General features: G+C 39.0%; 1 protein-coding gene across 1 annotated transcript in view; it reads right to left on the bottom strand.

Moving 5' to 3' along the window:
* The window catches only part of PLXNA4 (plexin A4), a 467309-nt gene extending 451010 nt beyond the window's left edge, over positions 1-16299 (bottom strand). Inside the window, exon 1 of the mRNA XM_072147475.1 lies at positions 15880-16299. The gene's annotated coding sequence lies outside the window, so the exon portion shown is untranslated. The remainder of the gene's footprint in view (positions 1-15879) is intronic.
* Between the last annotated feature and the right edge of the window lie 210 nt (positions 16300-16509).

Consider the following 16509-nt stretch of genomic DNA (forward strand, 5'->3'; position numbering starts at 1 on the left):
ATATTGTTCCAGCTGGAATTCAGCTACAATATCAAATGTTGGATGAGCAAGGTAGTTTACTGCTTCTTCCTGGCATCGACTGGGTTACTGTGCTCAGCAAAGCCTTAAAGGACATCTATCATCAGGATAAAGGATTGTAGTCCAAGCACACTGACATACTGATGTGTGTGCCCCCTCTCTTAGGTTCTGCTCTTCTTTTAGCTTCTTATGACCTTGTTTTTACTAAAAGTTTTAAAAATTATGCAAATCAGCCTGAGGGACGCAGGGCTCCAGACATGTACAGACATGAGAAGGATTAGGGTAACATGTTAAAACTTTAGTTATAGTTTAACATATAGGAAAGTGTAAAGCCAACTTAAAGGTGGCATATTACAATTGAATTTGGTTCATTATTTATCAAAATGTTTCACAAAAAGATGAGATCACAGAAAACACTGTTCTTCTTCTGTGCAGGAATAAACCAATTTAGGATTAAGATGCGACCACCTGCAGCTCCACGTTCATAGTGTCAATAAGTTAACATCTTAGACTTCTCATTTCAACCAAAATAGTAAGTGTAGAAGTAGTCTGCAGAGGTATCATAGTTACTCAAGCATACCATCCAATGCCTATTGTCACTGTGTGATTCCGTTGAACGGCCTTGTGTTCAATATAAGTGTTTGTGGGTTACCAAAAGATTAGCAGTCAGCCCAGATGGTGCGGGAGGCTCTTCTGCTTCTCTCACTCAATATAGTAAAGCTCGCAGTCATAGAGCAGTGAAAGGATTATTTAATTATTTAGTGTCTTCTATTCTCTCCCTAAGGGGGAGGCCACGTTTCCTCTAAAAGCCTCGTTTACTCAAAGGTCTCCTGGGACACAAAGGGCAGAAGTAGTATGGTTGTTTCGGAGGAATCCCAGACAAGTGTGTGTTAGCAAAAAAAAAAAGGAGGATGCTCAACGTTAACCCATACTCTGACATGGCAGAAAATGATTACTAATGCAGCCTCTGTATTATAGAACTGGGACTAATTGAAGGCCATGGGATTACTGGTCCGTCATTAAATCACCCTTGAGTACTGTTGTGCAGGTAAAAAGCAACTGTAATGGACACCAGATTTAGCTGACCATAGATTTGCTCCAATGGGACAAAAGCAACCAAAACTACTTAGTGAGTGTTAGTATGACAACAATCACAGCATGTTGATTACATCTTAGGCATCAAGTCAATACATACTGTAGAATAACAAATCTCAGCTTTTTTCATCCCCATAGGACAATATTTAAAGGACCAATTTTTTGGACCCCGCTTGGCAATTGGCGAAGCTTATTAGGAAAGGAAAATGGCTTCTCAAGAATGAACATTGCTTAAATTACACAAAAAAATTGCCAAGAAGCACCAAAGTTTTGGTGCAAAACCATTAAGTTAGACAAAAGTGTGACCAAATGTGTCCAATTTACAAAGTAGAATGGACCAGTGTTAAAAAGTTGGTGCACCTTAAAATGGGAAGTTCACATTTAAACTGTCACATTTTTTTATGCAGAATGTGAATGGAATTTGTGTAAAACCCATCCACTATGCTATTATTGTACATTGTTGTGGATTAGCCACTGGAGATTTGACCACAGCTAAGATAAAGAAATTATGTGAGACCCAAGCATAAAATGCCATGGACAGGAACCTGTAATCTGGTGGTGGCCCAGTTGCACAAATAGCTGCTACCTCACAGCCCCATTGCATTCTATTGTACACATTTACTGTGCAATGCAAGCCAAATGAGGCACCATGCATCAGCGTCAGTAGGTAGTGAACTTGCCTACTGCCCACGCAGCATAAGACAAGCGCGATCCTGGTCCTGCCCGTGTTTGCAGTGCAGGCAGTCATTTCCTATGGATTTCCTACAAACATCAGAGGTGTTAGCATCGCTTACCCACTGATTAGAACAGACTACAATACGCGTGACAGCCAGCCATGGTCTAAAGCGTCGGATACTGCTTTCACCGCACTCATTTATACTGGCTATTCAGAGCTATCCACATCTAAGGAAGGTCAATTTGGCCATCATGTATTGAAGTGCATTGTGATTAGAATAAAAGCATTTATTACTACATTTGATTGAGTGCCATCTTCTATATTTTCGCTTACCCACTGATGTCTGGTGGTCCACAAGTGGGGGATCAAGTTACTGAAGTTCAGAACAAAAACCCTCCCTTTTACTCCCTATGTTACTAGCTTATTTAGTACAGTTTTTTTCTACTATACTGTTACATGATGGTCCTAGTGAACTTCAAAGATCCATTATAAAAAATTGCAGATGTTTTTACAGGGAAACATCTACATCACATCTCTGATTCAATATGATGCAACATGCACCGTCATAAAGAAAGCAGTTAACAATATAGTAGAGCTGTGTTTACTCATGATGAATGGATGACAATTGTAATCCAGGGAGAAATCAGTTGCTGGGAGTCAGAAATTACTTTGCCCCCTGGAGGCAGTGGTGAAAATTGTTTTTTGTTTTTTCCTTTTGGAACCAAATTCCTTTAGAGATTAAGAAACTCATCTGAGAATCGGAAATGGTATATGTACCAGTTGTGGGAAATCAGTAATTTAATAAACCAAACCCAGTTTCATTTGGTGGATATCAATCACTCAAGGTATTTGAGGAGATAGGGACATACAGACATATGACGGATAACATGAACATATAGCAACATCGCGCCATCCAAAAATATACCTTGTTAATGGTTAAAGGCAACAATATAGTGAATTACTGTTACTGTATAGCTGTGTGACCTCATTTGTTGCCTACAGATGATGACACAGAAAAAACATGGTGTGATTGGTCATTGGTCATTGGTGTCAGCTGCCTAGTACTGGTTGTTAGGTATACTGGTAGGTATACTGTTGGGTATACTGTTGGGCATACTGTTGGGTATACTGTTGGGCATACTGTTCACGAATATATCCACAAGTCTGTATCAGCAGCAATTTATCCACTGTTTTACTTTTTAGTTTTACAACTGTAAAACTTGTATGCTCACCCTAAGAGAGCAACCTTACATTTAATTTCATTAAACTTCAGAGCAACAATCCTATTATTTAATCTCAGCATTCTAGGCGAAGAATTCAAGCCATAGATGTCCATAAATTAAGCATATTAATGAGAAATAAAATAAGGTATTGAAAATTATTGAACGCACAAAAAAAGAGTGATGCAAAAAGTCGTGAGAACACATGACACCAGTGGAATCTAAGTAATTAGAGAGCAATTCTGCCACTTAATGAAAAATAATGTCAGCTGGTTCAACTGATCGCCTATAAAAAGGTGTTTCATTACCAAGGTGCCACAAAACCAATGAGTTGTCTCAAGACCTTCACAAATTTAATGTTGCAAAACGATGGAATTGGTTACAGAAGAATTTTGAACTACTGAAGGTTGCAGTGAGAACCGTTGGGACAATCACTTCTCCATAAACTATCCATAACCAGGTACTTCCCCCCCACCCTTCAGCTGCAAAACTTCATATAAAGGAGTGGAAAGATCTGGAATCAGCAAGTACAATCATTACAAAGGAAACAAAGTAATGCATAGTTTGCTCAAAAACATTCAGACAAACATAAAAATACTAAGAGAATATAATCTGGTCAAATAGGACCAAAAACTTTTTGAATCCATTATGTTGAAGCCCAAATGCGCTGCACATTACTGGGAATACACCATAGCAACAGTGAAGTTTGGAGTTGGGAACATCATGATGTGGGTCTAATTTTCAGTATAAAACTGAGATATTCATGATAAAAATATACTGCCATGTTGCAGGATGATAGAGAAGAAACAAGGATGGGCATTTCTGTAAGACAATGACCCCAAACACAGAGCCAAAAAAATTCTCAGATGGGTTCAGCGAAAGAAAAAAGAGCTGCTGGAATTTCCCAATCACCTGACCTGCAAACAAAAGAAAAGCTATGAAAAGAACTAAGTTCATGGTTCATAGAAGGAGTGCTGAACTCTCAGGATTTGAAGAGTGTTTTTGTGATAGAACGGGCCAAAATCACACCATAGCAGTAACTGTTCTCCATACAGGAGGTATCTTAAAGCTGGCTGTCTTCATCAACAAAAATTTTAAAAAGTATTTTAAAAAATTATCTGTGTTCAGTACTTTATTCCTGTGTCATTTCTCATTATTACAAATAATATGCATATCTTTGGTTTGATTTCTTTGCCACTATGGATTGGATAGGTTGTTACTGACATATTATAACAATTTCATGCCAATAGCACCTTCAAAAATATATAAAACACCTACCATGTTTACAGTGTCCATCCAAGCGATATGCTGTAATAGATACAATGGGCACAGGTGGACTGTTAGTCTTAATATGTGCCATATAGCTGGTATTCACAGAATATTCCTTTAAATGGCCATTTTCTAATAATAGAGTATATCAATCATTAGCAGTGTCGCAATCTGCTTTAAGAGTGCCTACTTCACTGAAGCCGAAGCTATAAGAACGCTAGGACCTGAGTTATGTTCCCCTCGGCCCTGCCAGATATTTTTAATTTACAGTAAACTGCTCCTGCTCTCATTACATCAGCTGGGACTTGAGTCACTGCTAATTCATTGCCCTGCATCCCTTCATTCTGAGCGCCACAAACAGTTTTATGTCGATAAAATCACTAGTGTAATCATTTATGATGCTCGATCTCCAAAAGCTTATGTAATCATCACACTGTATGCACACTGCCCACACATAACAGCACTGGTTATTGCTGTAGAATCCCAGCTCGGATAGCCTGCATATTCCTACAACCTGAGATATAGAAGAGAATCAGCAGAAAATACTGTAGAGGGACATCCATGCGGAGCAGGATTTGTTTAGATTGCTGCTAGTTACCATTATACATCAGTCTATCACAGACAATTTCAGGACACACAACTATGTTTCCAAGTTTGTTGATGTCTATGAGATTCCAAAATTTGTTGCTCTGTCTTTCTCTGAAATCTGTGTAATGTGTATGTACATATGAATTTGATGGTTTGACGTTATATTAAAGCATCTATCTCTTTGATATCCTTGGATGTCTAAGGATATATTTCATGGATTAAAGGGTTGTAAATGGTTAACGGTGGTTGTCTTTGGAAAAAAAATATAAGCATAAAGTAAATGTATCTGTTTCATTAAATAAATCTTGCTTGCTAGACAGATGAAGGCTCTGATTTTACACTCAGAGCACAAAAGATGAAGAAGCACCAGGCTCATGAATACAATGGACTCATAACTATGAGTCCTTTGTGTACTCTCTTATCAGCTATCAACTAAATATTTATATTCTCATGCCTGTATATTAGCTTAGTATGAAACAACATATTCTAACAAAAGATCTGCTTTAATAAGTCATCATATAGTCTAATGTAAACTTTAGGATAAAAAGTTGGCCTTCCACTATCAATAGTATTTATATGAACACCAGCATTTGGTTCTTAGTAAATACCTCTTTACATCATGTTTCAATACCAGTTAAATATAAGGAAGTATGTCAGTGCCATCCTACCTCAATCATTTGAAGTCCATAAAGCTGAATCTCTAAAGACAACAGATAAATTGATATATTCAGTTGCTAAGCCCACTGCATATGGCAGATGACTATTGCCTGTTTGACTTTTCTCTCATTTGCAGGAAGCTGATTTAATTTTGATATAAAACTGCCTTCAACACCAGATACAGAGGGTCAGGTGCCTGCAACTGGAACACAGGTATGAAAAGCAGACAATGGGGCACATGTATCATTAGTGCCGCTTTGTCCATCTGTTTTTTGGGACTTATCTTGGGTTTTCTGCTGGTCAGATGTATCTTAGTAGTTTTTCCTTATTGATACATGTGGCTATGGTCTTTAGTGAATTTGTGACTTAAAAAAAAACAAAAAAAAGTCACAAAAAATCTCCAAAAGGGGCAATCAGTTCCAAGCTAATTACTACACCTGATCAGGGGCAACCGGAGATTTGTGCCAAAATTTGTGACTTTTTTTTGTGACTTTTGAAAAAAGTTGCAACTTTCACACCTGGATTCAGATGATAACTCTGGAAACACTGTAGAAAAGTAGACAATGGAGAACTATTTTAGGCGCAAAAAAAAGTTGCAAATGAGCACAAGCACCATGAAAGAAAAAGGCAAGCCAAAAAATGTGCCCCAATGAGTATTACATTTCTGTCATCTTGTCCATTTGTTGGACAGACAGGCATTGCAGGAAAAACTAAGCTGCCCGGCATGCTATGTTGTTAATGTTTTTATTATAGTAGAGGATGACAATTCTCTTCTGTAGAGTTCCCATAACCATGCAATTAACTCCATGTGAGCTCCACCTGTATGGTAAGTATATGTTAATCGATATGCCTGCCCCTACTGTTCATGTAAGAGCCCTATCCTGCAGTTATCCTAATCTTTGATGCTTATGTTGATCATTGGTCATAGTGTAATACACAATTGCCTCTATTTGAACATCTGCAGCAATATTCTGTCCATAAGCAGGTGTATATCATGCAGCTCTCACTGTGAAAGGTCTAGAAAACTATAATCTTCATCAATTGGATGACTGTTTAACACACAGGCATGAGCACTATCTGAAATCGAGTTTCTGGAAAGATACCGATTCATTATATTGCTAATCATTGCCATGTTTATGCAGTTATTCAGAATAGGACTGAGCTACACACATGCAGAACAGCTACGATAACGTGTACAGTGCTATGTATCCTAGAATTGAGTCAAAATTATGATATTTGGTTCTTGGGTGAGATAGATGCTGAATAACATGCTCCTACTCCTTTACAAAGACATCTACTCCCTGTGTAAAATAATTAGGACAAGATACCATGTAAGGACAAATATCCAACTCCTAAAAATAACGACGCCACTAAATAATGTGATAATAACTACACGCAAACTTTCTGAAACAGAAACAGCTGCCACAAAATTCATATTTCTAAGCTGAGGATTTCAGATTTAAAGCTCTGTATAATGGAATAAAAAGGAGATGTTAAATGACCAATGTGCGCTCACAGCTCCTGTCTCCTTTGATGTCAACCAACAGGCTTAGCCAGCTGGTGGGACGCCGTTAGTCCCTTCTGCAACAAAATATCTCATTGCTCGCCTATTAGATTATTTTAGCAGTGGGAAATATAATAAATTAGGTTGTGAAATATGTATCAGGAAATAATCAGCTTTTAGCGAGTGTAACTGAGGGATGCAGGAAAAAGCAGTTCAATGGCTAAAACTGCAGATAGTCTGTATATTTATAGCACAAGTAATTGGGGATCTTAGTATGATTGGTTCTGGAGCTGTTATTCCCTGTTACCAGCAGTTACACATTACATCATATGTGACAATTAGATAACTTCATTTGAACATACTTATTAAATAAAACCACCTGTTCATGCAAGTCTTTCAAACGCCCTTCAATGTCAAGCTGTTAGAGTCATTTCTTGGTTATACCAAAATCTATAATTTGTTACCTTGGAGAATTGTCACCCATTTGACAAGTTGACCAAATTGACTTGTTATGTCTGTGTAAGGATATTAGGTAATATATCAATATACATCTATTAAATGGTCTGAACCACTATCTTGATATGTAAAGTAAAGCTCCCTGGACATTCCTGTCCATAAAATGGCAGGAGATGGAGGGTCATGTGATCCTAACCGTCCATGACCAATCTACCTTCCAGGATTATAATCATGAAAGTAGCCAACCCATTTGAAGATTTGTCTCTTATTTCCCATTATTTTGGCCTGATATTTGTGTTATGATAAGACCACCTTCTCAAAACAGCAGGAATATGTGTTTTCTATGTGTCTATGTATGGCCACCTAGGGGCTTTGTTCGGAACTGTAGCCTTTCAAGGGTTTTCTCTTCTGTTAATTTTTCAAAGCTGTCTGCAGAATATAGTCGAGGGTGATGTACAATGCTTGGTACAACCTGCCATTGTTCAGTAATGGGCACAAAACAGCTATAGGTACATACAAACTAAACTTAACGTCATAGGAAGCCAATCAACAACACAGTAGGGGAGATTGCTCCAAACTGCCTTACCGTGGAACAAATACTCCAGGATAACTTGAGAGTCAAGTGGAAATGTTCTCTAATTGTAAGTGAAATAGCTTTACTTTCACATTAATTGCCAGGCATGAAGGAACGGCACACGAGTTCACCAAAGGTCAGCCATGATATTCTAATTTAGCTTTCAGATAAAAAATGTGGTTCTTTATAAGAAAGGAGTTGACACAGTTCCAAACAATATAATGATGAAAAACGACATTGTATAATCCTAACGATTATTTCAGAATGTCCCAACAACGAGCACTGAAATAAAGCCACCTAATAAAGAGAGTTTTCCATCTTCTGATCCTGAATAAATTGGCTGAAAGGGGCTGTTAGCGTGTTGAATACACATCCATCCATTGTTTTGTAATGAGCCCATTAAACAGAGCACGCTCAGTCCAGGCAGTACATAACTGTGAGTTGCTCTTTTTGACATGCAGATTATGACAATATTTATAACAGGAAGAACTGTAAAATAATCTACATGTCAAGTCAGATTTAAAACATTGAAGAATCTTCCACATCAATGTATGTAATTTTCACTATAGGTCAGGTTTTTTTTAATGATAACATCATCAGTAGTGCAGTTTTACACAATATTAGACATCAATCTTCAAACTGTTGCTTAAATATTATGCTATAGGACAGTGATGGCTAACCTATGGCACTGGTGCCAGAGGTGGCACTCAGAGCCCTTTCTGTGGGCACTCAGGCCATCACCAGAGATGACTCCAGGTATCTTCTTGCAGTCCCAGACAGCCCAGGACATGCTGTGCACAGCTATTTTAAAGTACCAGCTGTACCTGGGACTATTTTCTGCTTTATTGGTGTCCTCAGGGTGCTGGTATCAATGAAAACTGTGTCAGAGAAGGGAGTTTAAATCTCAAATTACATTTCTGTGTTGGCACTTTGCGATAAATAAGCGAGTCTTTGTTGTAGTTTGGGCACTCGGTCTCTAAAAGGTTCGCCATCACTGCGATAGGATCTTATAAAGAAGGCAATAAGTCAGACTGGTTAGACTGGCCCACCAGAATACCAGAGGATCCTATGGTGGGCCCTGGCTCAGTAATGGGCCTTGTTGTACAGCTGAAGACAACCCAAAGTAGAAGCTACTAAGGTCTAATGGCTGGACCCCCAGAGTCATTTTGTATGTTTGTCTCAAGTAACTCTAATCTGACAATGGCTATTATTTACCTTTTTCATGTACTAGTTGAATGTAATCGCCAACAATTAAGTTGCTACAACCATTGGATTTCTAGACAAGAAAGCAAGGTAAGCATTAAAAATTATTACTGTATTTTTCAGGATAACTTCTATTTAAGTTGATTTTGAAAACTTGAAAAAAGTTTTAGCAGTTGAAAATAATGGGGCACATTTACTAAGGGTCCGCGGACCGCATTTCCGTCGTGTTTCCCGACTATTTCCAATTTGCGGCACATTTAACAGGGGTTTTTGGCGCATGTTATCAGATTTTGGCATAATCGCACCGACTTTCATGGGACACAAATCAGGGATGTGGCCGTCGGACAACCCGAGTGATTCGGACTAAGCGCAGGATTTAAAATTCAAATTGTGTCGCAAGACAATGCACTCACATACACCAGGAAGAAGAAGGTGAACTCCGGCGGACCTCAGCAGGGAAGCGACAAATGCAGGATCTGGGGCTCACGATCTTAGTGAATCACGCGGACAGTCCGGATCAGGGATCACAACAGGACCAGGTAAGTAAATGTGCCCCATTGGGTCAGTGGCATTACTTGAGGGCCCAGGAGCATAAAGTTACTGTTCCCTATATATATTTATATAAAGATTTCTGTCATAGATTTTACTAGAGAAAACCCTATGACTATGCAGGCAGTGAGAGTCATAAGTAATAAGTAAAGCATAGTAAAACATAGTATGGTTTGTGGGTCATATGACTGGCATGACTAATAATGCTGAAGGCTTAACAGAGGATCCACATAGGTTGCCAGTGATCTCAATGAAAAAAAGTGATCCCTGGCTTCTGCTGAGCATATTCTGTAGGTGTGTCCAAATATGGAAACTTACATCACTTAGGAGATACCCTGAACATTGGCAGCAGTAAATCATGGTCTTCTGGCAATGTTCGCTCCTCTTCCTCTCCCTTTCAGGGGAAGGATTCGACCCTGAGGACAAATCCAACTGAAGGAGTACAGTGGGATACAATGCAACCCTCCATTGTATGGATATATCAGGAATCACAATGCAGCCTAATAGTTATCTAGTAATTTGTCATTCATCAAATCATCATAAATGATGACTTATGAAAACCTTTCTAAAATTATAGTACTGTAAAACCAAGATGGGATAGGATTTACTATTCTTCTTTAATCAAGTTTATCTCTTGGGTGATAAGCTGTTACGGACATTAATGTATCACTGTGATAAAGTGATATCCCTTGTCATAAGATTTCTATGTAAGACTTCCTGAGCTGAGCAATGTATTCAGCTGATAATCAAAAATGTAACAGCTCATACAAGAGAATAGGTCTATTTTACATTGCTAGTAATATCTGTGCACTGCGGCTGAATTCCAAGGTATATCAAATCATTAAAATAAAATGAATGTCTTTGGGGATAGTAATTGCTCTCCAATATGGTCACCTCATCTTACCAATAATACAGCAGCTTGTTTTTTAAGAAACACTTTCATTTACTTACCGAATACACTACAACTTGTCATGCCACATATTTTGCCGATCCCTTATACAGCTACAAAACGATTTCGGAATTTTGTCTAAAAACCTTAGACGTGTCATCTTTTGTGAAATGTGAGACTTATCTTAGGCATGGTTATCTATCTTCATATTATCATCATCATAATTTTTGGAAATAAGTACTGCCTATGTTTTGTAAACCTGCATTAAAAGCTGCTTTTTATAACAATTGGATTTTTAAAAATCTTAAAAGATAATAATTAATAATAATTCTTTATTTATATAGCGCACACAGATTACGCAGCACTGCACAAAGCATGTCAAATTGATTACTTAGTTGGAAGTCATCAAGTCTTCTGCTACAATATAACTATTTCCCAAAGGAGGCAAAAAGGAAATGAATCTACAATTTTTGCCCAATTCTTCAGAACTAGGAAGCTGGTGCTACTTTGGTCCTCCATTGTTCAAATGTTACCAGATTTTGTCACATACATATGAATGTGTAAAACCTCCCCTTTAATTAGGTCTACTTATACTGATTTTCAGTGTCTATCAATCTGGATGAACATGAAGCCTGAAGGACGAATATGGATATCATGGAATTCCCCAGTGTCCAAGGCCTATGACAACGTGTAGCAACATCAGTTAGCTACATCCTATGGCAATAGTACATTACTCCATGTCACCTCACCACAGATATAATAAATTAACCTTTGCTCTAAATCTGTCTTGCAAACTCTTTCTAACTCCTTTATCTTTGTAAACTGTCACCAGAAAAGCAAACCATATCCTAATTATATATTGGATTACTACTATCCAAAGATAATGTAAAACTCCACATTAGAATGCAATAAACAATTACAAGGAAGGATTTCCATTATCCTGTTAAATGACCCCATGACCTATCACCCACACATACAGATGAAGCCAATTTTATTGCATCACTTAATGCAATGAACATGAAACATGAAACGTTAACGTTCACCTTGTATTCATCACTGTGATGACACATGAGCTAGAAAATGAAATTAATTTTCTGTAATGTATATTCTAGACATATGTATTGCATGAACATTATTTAGTATTCCCTGACTTTTACCTAACCTATTATATTTACTAGTCATTAACATAACTAAAACCCGCTGAGTTCTCATTGTATCCTCTCATTTCTTTGAGGGTTCCTACAAGCAGCTACTGTAATACCCTCCATATAATAAAAACAGCATCAAGGCCATGGAACCAAACAGTTTCCAAACTACTGTATGTAGAGAACCATGAAAACATTGAAAAGCTTCATTCTAAAACAATGAGTATGTAGACAACTTCTTAGCACTGGCAGATGACAGAATAATAAGCGGCACTAGTAGATATCAACCAACCAAATATAACTACTGTACACTGAAGCCCTTCCAATGCACATGCAAGTCCTTTGGGGAAGTCAGTTCATTGCCGCCATGTAACTTTAGCTGTGTTTCAGGGAAATGCAAGGAATTTAATTGCAATATCTCGTTTTATTTAAAGATTCTAAAAACAATATGGAAAATATTTTAAGAACTGTCTTTAATATAAATATGAATGCATAATGAGCAATCAAACTGCCATTACATATCAAAATACAAGAGAAAACATTATCATCCCATGAATTGTAGAAGCCCCTGAGGTTTGCTGTTGGTTAAGACTTTTGAGAATGACGTGACTATCAAGACAAGTCAATCTAAGAATAAGCAAATGAAGGGAAAACCAACAACCATATGCATGGATACAGGCAAGGAGAAGCTTGGACATACTGTACCAAATGTAGAAACAAGAATGCAACACAACCTCTATAAACCCCCACTGAGGTCACCATAGACCTTATTAGTTCATCAAACGACCCAGTCTGTGAAACAGAATGGAAAATGTCTAGCAACCTGAAATTGAATGGTCAGAGCCCAATGGTCCTATTCTGGCACTGGATATTGGTAGGCATCACTAGCCAAATCTCATGAAAAGTCATTATAATATGAGCAATGATAATAGTGTTTTATTAATATGTCAGTATACACAAACATTTTAAAAAGGCATGGTATAGTATATGACACAACTAGAATTGCCTACAATATTCCCAAATCACTCTTTTTTCTTTGTGCTCATTCTTAATCTGCTGGTGCCAATTTTATGCCAGCTGTTACCGGTAGTAATATCCTAGTCCAAATTAGATGCAGGAATAAGAGTCAGTAACATGTAAAATTCTGATCACCCCCCAATAACCCTATTTATAGAAATGATGAAAAAGTTAACAATACCAATGCTTTTATTTGGTAAATATTTGTTGTTGATTCATATGTTACTGGGAATCCCTTCCAAAAATCCACATGCAAAGTCCACGTGAGTGCAATGTTTGTGGCCAGGGCTAACTGCTATGTCTTTGTTTATAATAGACATCATATATCAGAGTATTTTACTGCAGTGATAGTGACTATTTTCTTGGACAACATGCTGTAGAGACAGTGCCCCTGCTAAACTGCGGCTGCTGCCAGAGCACAATGTAGCCTTAGATAAAACTCAGAACCTGTATTGCGTTTCTGAGACGATCCAACAGAATCTGGCTCTGCAGTATGTAAATGCAAGTGCTGCCTTTCCATTGCTTCAAAGTATACGGAGCACATGGCATTATTACATCAGCAATGCAGCTTTGCATCATATGGATAATATGGATTGAAACTTGGGCAAAAGCGGCATAAATATATATAAATAACATAGATGGAGGAATAGATAGATAGGTAGATATGAGATAGATAGATAGATAGATAGATAGATAGATAGATAGATAGATAGATAGATAGATAGATAGATAGTTCCACCATATATACCACTGGAACATTGGGGAATGAAAGGTCTCAGTAAATACATAGCACTGGTGAAATACTGAAGAAATGAATACATAGTAAACTTATTAATGACAATATTATAGATGCACCATGATAATAATTACCCTAAATCACTCTGCATAAATGATACATGGCACAGAGACTACTTAACATCCACTTAATAAATATAGGGCTGGCTACCTCTACCAGGAAAGCCCACTAATCATGCCTGCTGTAAATTGTGAGCCTAGGCGGTTTGCTGATGCATGTCCGAGAGTACAAATGCCATCTATTAGCAAGGCTCTTACCGACAAACAGGCACATCTGTACCTCTTAAACATTTACATTACATCTCGCCAATAATTCATTTCAGGTTCAACTTCAATGCTAAGAGGTGATTGGCTTGGAGGGCAGACTGCAGGAACACGCTGCGGAGTGCCTGGCACAGTCTGCAAGCCTTTATCCACACATCATGCTAAAGTGTAAACTGAACTAATCTGTACCCTCAACACAGCAACCATGCTTATCTATAAAACATCAGCCAAGCGCAATGGCTAAAGATTGATGTGTACAGGGAGACGTGGAAGATGCCACCATCTCCCAAAAATAAAGGAGCCATCTGCATTTAGTGAGGGCCCACAAACCAAGGGTCAGTATTATATTATGGCAGGGAGATCTAGTCCCTCTGCAATATACAGAGAGAGCAGTGGTGGCTAATGGAAATGGAAGTGCATCTACATTGTTCTTTACATGATAATTGCCTTTCATAGGTGTAATCTCTGACAACATCAGCATAAAGCAGATTGTACAGTGCAATAAATATAAAGCTAGGCCATACATCACTCTTCACCTCCTGTACAGAGAAGGATTCAAGGAAGCTGAGCCCAGGAAATCTTTCCTCAGCACCAGTGTAGCATAAGGGGGTTTTGCTAGTCCCAGGTCTATGGGATGTTTGAGAAGCATTGCACTGTGCCAGCCTATTTTCAGGGAGCACGCTGCAGTAAAACGAATAAAGGGGCTGCACATGGACACCCACATCTCTGTCACTGTAGAATGAACAGAAAATCATGCAGCAACCGGAATACAACTGGAGTGGAGGCTGCTTCCTGCACTAACATGCATAGCCCAATCTGTGTACATAAGCCATGTCTCTGGAGGAGATCTTTACCAGAGGCTTATACACATTCATTTGTAGGATTGGCCACTGTGAGACATATCCATATCTATATCTATATCTCTCTATAATGCATGCATATGTCATATATTGTATATATGATCACTGGGAACAATATATTATACAAACCCTTAGCTATATACATAGAGATGGATGGATAGATAGATAGATAGATAGATAGATAGATAGATAGATAGATAGATAGATAGATAGATAGAAAAACCCATTGCTGCAGCACAAGCATATAATCAACTACAAATACTTGAACCCTACCATAAAGTATTATTTGGTACTGCAGACATAGGGTAGTGCAGATTGTATCTAAGTGGATGGCTATGCAATACGCGCTCTATACTCTGTAGTCTTTGTATTCTCTACACAGTGCAGATCTGAAACATGTGATTCTCCTAGTGCTGAAGGAATAGAATATGAAACTTCCCTCCCTGATATGGCTATATACTAGATGGCAGAAGTCAGGGGTCATTCCTGTACATTTATTGATACTGGAAGGTGCATTTACATTTCCGTATCTTGTCCTGGACAGACATTTAAGTCAAGGCACAAGCCAAAGTTACCATCTTGGTCTTATATATAGAAAATGCATAATAATGATGATAGTATAATGTGGACATGAAATTCTGTTCACCTATTGGATTATACTGTGAGATATAATGTGCTATTCATTCTGTTCACCTATAGTACTGGAATATAGTGTGAGAAGTGCAGCTACTGTAGGTTACATATATTGTAGTGTTAGAACTACAGCAGAGTTGACAGTAAGTGAAAGTGTTTCTGGCTGTGGCCCCACAATGGGCAGACACTGTACCCCTGGGATGGGTATGTAATGGCTGGGCACTTCATCTGAAGGACATTAGGGACAGCACTATACACACAGGCATGCTTAGATGGTGCCAGGTTACAGCATGCCCGCCTTCTACTACCGCAATCCTCCAGTGCCATCCCCATGCCAGCAGCCAGAGATCCCCTAGAAAGCACCAGGTGCTCGGGAGTCGCCAGGGCAACGTGCAGGTGCATCTGCCCCCTGGCATAGCAAGTGACTATATATACAGCGAGTAGTGGGCACGGCATGCCCTCCTTACCTGGGAGATGAGCTTGTGCTTTCAGTGCAGCCGCATTGACACTGCAGATGGTCCCTTCCCCAACATCACAATCCACAATGTAGTATCCCCAGAAATCGCGGTGTCCAGGTGGAGGGTATGCAGCACCTCTGCGCCTACACATGGACGGGCAGCAGCGGCTGGACCCGGGCTCCTCTTCCCGCTACCTCCTCTCCGCTCTCAGGGGGGGGGATAGATCCAGGCAGTAGCTCCCCAAATACACAGGATGGTGTGATGCGAGCTGTCACTTACACTGACCCTCCATAGAGCCGGCTCCGCAGATGGGTGGCAAAGTTTGCAGGGCGCCTGTGTGTGAGCGCAGTGTACAGGGATGTATGTGCTCTGCTGCACTGACACACCAGCAATGCCTCGGATCTCCAGCTGCCTGCCTGGTGCTAGAGTCCTCCTCCTCCTTACTCACCAGTGACATCTAGGATCTGCAGTCTGATTGGGCTAATTGTGCGCTTTTATTGCCAGCACAGGAGACACATATGCTTCCCCTTCTTCTATACAAATCCTCTGATATGGATCTGCATGGCTATTGTGCCATACACCTCTGCCAGGCTGGGGCATGGGGCACCAATAATGGCAGAGCCCAAACTCATCAAACTT

Source organism: Engystomops pustulosus, chromosome 4, assembly GCF_040894005.1.
Source record: "Engystomops pustulosus chromosome 4, aEngPut4.maternal, whole genome shotgun sequence".
Classification (NCBI taxonomy): domain Eukaryota; kingdom Metazoa; phylum Chordata; class Amphibia; order Anura; family Leptodactylidae; genus Engystomops; species Engystomops pustulosus.